Source organism: Aquarana catesbeiana, linkage group LG08 (assembly GCF_042186555.1).
Source record: "Aquarana catesbeiana isolate 2022-GZ linkage group LG08, ASM4218655v1, whole genome shotgun sequence".
Classification (NCBI taxonomy): domain Eukaryota; kingdom Metazoa; phylum Chordata; class Amphibia; order Anura; family Ranidae; genus Aquarana; species Aquarana catesbeiana.
The window spans coordinates 304793633-304799726 of NC_133331.1; the positions used below are offsets into that span (position 1 = coordinate 304793633).

At 48.8% G+C, this 6094-nt stretch overlaps 1 protein-coding gene across 3 annotated transcripts in view; it reads right to left on the bottom strand.

The window, feature by feature from the left end:
• Window positions 1-6094, bottom strand: part of LOC141105050 (uncharacterized) — a 126092-nt gene that overhangs the window by 95653 nt on the left and 24345 nt on the right. The gene's annotated exons all lie outside the window — the stretch shown is intronic.

The following is a 6094-nucleotide window of genomic DNA, read 5'->3' on the forward strand; positions in this document are numbered from 1 at the left end:
TAAAATTAATATCTCCTAAATGTACGGTTTAGGAGATATTCACATTGCATGCAGAAGCTGAAGTCAGCGGCGCATGCGCTGTGAATGCCCGGCTGAAGGTCCCGCAGATGCTGCCGGGAAAAAGACTCCCACGTTCATGCGTGGGAGCAGGGCCATCTTTAATATTAATTGGACCCTGGGCAAAACTTTTCTTGGGGCCCCCCCCCCCCCCATGTAGTTTTACTCTCCACCTGCTCTAAGACATACAATAAATAGCAGCTAGACTCAAAATCAGTTTACTGAATCAGATCAGGCAGTTATTGCGATTGGTTGCCAGAGGTTACAGTATATCATTACCGTTCACTGACTGGTTGCTAGAGGTTACAGCACACATTACGGCTCACTGATTAGTTGCTAGAGGTTACAGCACATGATTTCTGCTTGTTGATTGGTTGCTAGAGATTACTGTGAATATGACCTCAGGGGGGCAAGATATACATATCCATGCCGCTGGCTGACCCTATTTACATATGAATGCCGGTAATTTACATGTAAACACAGGGTCTGCAGGTGAGTCATCTTTACACAACAATAGGGCAGAGCTGGGCAGCATTAGTTGCAGCACTTCACACTGAGATATTGGGACACAGCACAGGACTAAAACCTCAAGGGACAAGGGAATTTAAACCAGGATAGTTGGTAAGTATATGGCAGCTGCCTTGGACCCCACAACAATGACAGGGCCCAGGGCAGCTGCCCCTTTTGCCCTGCCTTAAAAACGGCCCTGCGTGGGAGTGACGTCATAGCAGCTCCGCCCACTCACAGCACTGGAGCTGCGAACCCAGAAGACACGCCGAGGCCAAAATTTCAGCTCCCTCGGCGTGGACCGGGATTAGATTCCGACGCTTCGTTATAAGGTAAGTATTTCCTAATGAGCTAGTATGCGGTACATACTAGCTCATTATGCCTTTGCCTTACAGATTTTTTTTTCTGCAGGTAAACAACCACTTTAAGTCAGCAGGAATACCATTTATTATTGTGCAGCATGAGACTACAAGATCCAGCACACCTGAAAGCAGGAGGGGTCAGATAAATAGAAAAGCCCGGGAAAGTGGGGATAGAGAGACTTCAGAGTGTGTGGTTGGACGATTCTGCTGGAGAAAGCAGGAGGATTGAATGGATGGCCAAAGACTGTATTTCTGTCTGGGTATCAGAGTTGGCCAGTACTGGAAGATTGAGATGGACAACTGCACTGGCCAGGCCATACTAGACCCCCAACCGGGTGTATGTGTATACCCAAATCCTACATCGACCTACTGTCAAAGCTGCTCGGGGAACCGGAGTGCACAGACAGTTTAGCTAAGCCATATCGCTATCATCACAAGCTGCAGCAGAAAATTACAGCAACATCAATGAGACCACCGGAGCCACTAATCTTGGGGAGAATCACCTGGGAACCTTACCGTCCACAAAGGGGGCCCCCCTAGAGAGCTGCAAGCAGGCTTGGTCTCACAGTCACTGGGACTTTGGTGAGTGGACACTCTTCATATTTTTTCCTTCTGTTCCCGCTATAACAAATTCTCAAACTTCCTCTCGTGTCAAAATGCAGGAATATCTGTGATACTCTTCCTTTCAAACATTAACTCTCAATTGTCCAAATCAGGATCAATAGAAGCCTTTTTCACAGCTCATGGACCCTTTAGAGCCTTCATCATAGAGAGTGTGATATTTTCTAGCTGTCTGCTTTCAGTTCAGACTCTCTGCTTGCAATTCTGTTCTACAAAGTGCACCAACATCTGTGAGGGCTCCAACATGGCCGGCCGAAGAGTCTGACAAAGACTGTAGGAGAACCTTCTGCTATAAACTGTGTTTTGTAGTTGCATCAGTATCTTTGTTTCTTTACATGCAAACAAGAGGCCAAAGCCATGCCCCCATATGACCTTGGGTGACCCATACTTACCAACTGTCCTGAATTTCCCGGGACATTCCTGGGATTTAGACCCTTTTCCCAGATTTCACGAAAATGTCCTGGGAAATTCTTGTTTTCCCCAATTTTCGCCGCTGCCGCCGCTATGGCTCCGCAGCCGGCGCAGACAATGTCTCCACTGGCCAACATTTTCCTGAAGACTAGAAGAAGAGGCTGGGTGGCTGACAATAGAAATTGAGCTGCGGCACCGCCCACCTCCCGCCCCGCTGCCGGTCTGTCTGTGACCTGATGTGGGAAGGGGAGGGGGTAGGCGACGCCGCAGCTCAATTTCTATTTGCAGCCACCCTGCCTATATTGTTTCACTGACTGCCTGTGCCATCTGTTTTTCTGTAATGGTGGCGGAGAGAGTCTCCACTGCTGGGGGACACCTAATGGGAGGGGGGCTTCACTGGGGGACACCTGATGAGGGGGGCTCCACTGGGGGACACCTGATGAGAGGGGGGCTTCACTGGGGGACACCTGATGAGAGGGGGGCTCTACTGGGGGACACCTGATGAGAGGGGGCTCCACTGAGGGACACCTGATGAGAGGGGGCTTCACTGGGGGACAGCTGATGAGAGGGGGCTCCACTGGGGGACACCTGGTGTAAGGAGGGACTGCGCTTGGATTGCCTGGTGTAAGGAGGGACTCCGCTGGGAATGCCTGGTGTAAGGAGGGACTGTGCTGGGATTGCCTGGTGTAAGGTGGGACTCCGCTGTAAATGCCTGGTGTAAGGAGGGGCTCAGCTGGGAATGCCTGGTGTAAGGAGGGACTGCGCTGGGATTGCCTGGTGTAAGGAGGGACTGCGCTGGGATTGCCTGGTGTAAGGAGGGACTTCGCTGGGAATGCCTGGTGTAACAAGGGACTCCGCTGGGAATGCCTGGTGTAAGGAGGTCTCTGCTGGGAATGCCTGATGTAAGGAGGGACTCAACTGGGGACATCTGATGTAAAGAGGGACTCTACTGGAATTGCCTGGTGTAAGGAGGGACTGCTGGGAATGTCTGGTGTAAGGAGTGACTGCGCTCGGATTGCCTGGTGTAAGGAGGGACTCCGCTGGGAATGCCTGGTGTAAGGTGGGACTCCACTGCTGCCAGCTGCTGGGGACACTGAAGTAAGGAGGGCTCTGTTGCTGGGGGACACAGATCTGTAAGGAGGGCTCCGCTGCTGGGGGACACCAGATGTAAAGGAGGGCTCCGCTGCCAGGGACACCAGATGTAAAGGAGAGCTCCGCTGCTGGGGGACACCAGATGTAAAGGAGGGCTCCACTGCTGGGGGACACCAGATGTAAAGGGGGGCTCCGCTGCCAGGGACACCAGATGTAAATTAGGGGTCCACTGCCGGGGACACAGATGTAAAGGAGGGCTCCGCTGCTGGGGACACCAGATGTAAAGGAGGGCTTCACTGCTAGGGACACCAGATGTAAAGGAGGGCTCTGCTGCCAGGGACACCAGATGTAAATGAGGGCTCCACTGCTGGGGACACAGTTGTAAAGGAGGGCTCCACTGCTGGGGACACCAGATGTAAAGAGGGCTCCGCTGCCAAGGATACCAGATGTAAAGGAGGGCTCCGCTGCTAGGGACACCAGATGTAAAGGAGGATTCCGCTGATGGGGACACCAGATGTAAGGAGGCGCTCCGCTGCCAGGGACACAGATCTGTAAGGAGGGCCTCTGCTTCTGGGGGCACCTGATGTAAGGACGGACTCTGTTGGGAGCACCTGATGTAAGGACGGACTCTGCTGAGGGCACCTGATGTAAGGACAGACTCTGCTTGGGGCACCTGATGTGAGGACAGACTCTGCTGGGGCACCTGATGCAAGGACAGACTCCGCTGGGGGCACCTGATGACATCTGGTGGCAGGCGACATGGCAGGTGACACACTCAGGGGTCCCACTGATTTGGCATTATGGTGAGTTGAATGATTTCATTCTATATTACAATGTAATAATAGTAATAACGCGCTTCAATCATCCTGACACCACAACAACCATGGTGCTGGGATGATTGAAGCACTAACACCAGGTGTTTGGAGTATCTTTATCTGCTGATTTGTTAAACTCTGGAATACACATTTCTATTGTGGTGTAGGATCTGGGCCTGCTGTCCCTCCATCCCTCTTTCCTTCCTTCTCTCTCCTTTCCTCCTTCTTTTCCCCTTTCTTTCTCCATCTCAGACTCTAACCACACCCCCATTTGAACCACTACTAGGCCATGCCCACTATTGCACGTAAACCACACCCATTTTTTGGCGTGGCAAAATTTTTCTTTTTTGCTATGTCACACCTACAAACGCATGCCCCGCCCCTAATTATAATAAGACTCTGCCTACAGCCAAAAAAGTGTCCCTAAATTTTTTTTTACAATGTTGGCAACTATGGGTGACCTAGTCATAACGTTATTGCTACTAGATCACAGTTGCCTATAGCTGCTTACTTGATGAGTAAGGTAACAGTTAAAGCTGACAATTATTTGCATTTAGAGTATCTCCTTTATCTTGCATGAGAGATTATAATTGTACAACCTTCTACACATCTCGCATTGCATTAACTGGTACATCAAACATTATTTCTTTCAATATATCTTGATATTGCACTTCAAGGTCTCTAGTTTTTATTCCGGGGTCACCCCAGGATATTTACTAAAGGTTACCCTTCTTTGCCTGCATCTGTGTGAGTCAGAGGTGCCAGAGGTCTTCACTACAGTTGAGGTAAGAACAGAACACCCGATATACTCAGTGGCTCCTGTGGGGGTAGCGCTACATATGACACACCATTAAACACTGCACTCTGTACACTGGGGTGTATACAGAGCCTTAAAAAAGTATTCATACCCCTTGAAATTTTCCACATTTTGTCATGTTACAACCAAAAACGTAAATGTATTTTATTGGGATTTTATGTGATGGACCAACACAATGTGGCACATAATTGTGAAGTGGAAGGAAAATGATAAATGTTTTTCAACATTTTTTACAATTAAATATGTGAAAAGTGTGGCATGCATTTGTATTCAGCCCCCTTTACTCTGATACCCCTAACTAAAATCTAGTGGAAGCAATTGCCTTCAGAAGTCACCTAGTTAATACATAGAGTCCACCTGTTTGTAATTTAATCTCAGTATAAATTCAGCTGTTCTGTGAAGCCCTCAGAGGTTTGTTAGAGAACCTTAGTGAGCAAACAGCATCATGAAGGCCAAGGACCACACCAGACAGGTCAGGGATAAAGTTGTGGAGAAGTATAAAGCAGGGTTAGGTTATAAAAAAATCTCCCAAGCTTTGAACATTTCACGGAGCTCTGTTCAATACATCATCGGAAAATGGAAAGAGTATGGCACCACTGCAAACCTACCAAGACATGGCCGTCCACCTAAACTGACTGGCCGGGCAAGGAGAACATTCATCAGAGAAGAGCCAAGAGGTCCATGGTAACTCTGGAGGAGCTGCAGAGATCCAAAGCTAAGGTGGGGGAATCTGTCCACAGTACAACTATTAGTCCTGCTTTCCACAAATCTGCCCTTTATGGAAGAGTGGCAAGAAGAAAGACATTGTTGAAAGAAAGACATAAGAAGACCCGTTTGTGAGAAATCATGTGGGGGACACAGCAAACATGTGGAAGATGGTGCTCTGTAACTTTTTGGCCTAGAAAAAAAATGCTATGTGTGGCAGAAAAGTCATACTGCGCATCACCCTGAACACACCATCCCCACCGTGAAACATGGTGGTGGCAGGATCATGTGGTGGGTATGCTTTTTTTCAGTAGGGACACTGAAGCTGGTCAGAGTTGATGGGAAGATGGATGGAGCCAAATACAGGGCAATCTTAGAAGAAAACCTGTTAGACTTGAGACTGGGGCGGAGGTTCACCTTCCAGCAGGACAACGACCCGAAACATACAGCCAGAGCTACAATGGAATGGTTTAGATCATTTTTTATTATAATTGTACTTTTTAACAAGATTGCAGACATAAAATCAGGAAATAGTAAGAGCCCTTTCACACTGGGGGGGGGGGGGCGGCATCGGCGGTAAAACGCCACTATTATTATTATTATCCCTGACCTGTCTGGTGTGGTCCTTGGCCTTCATGATGCTGTTTGCTCACTAAGGTTCTCTAACAAACCTCTGAGGGCTTCACAGAACAGCTGAATTTATACTG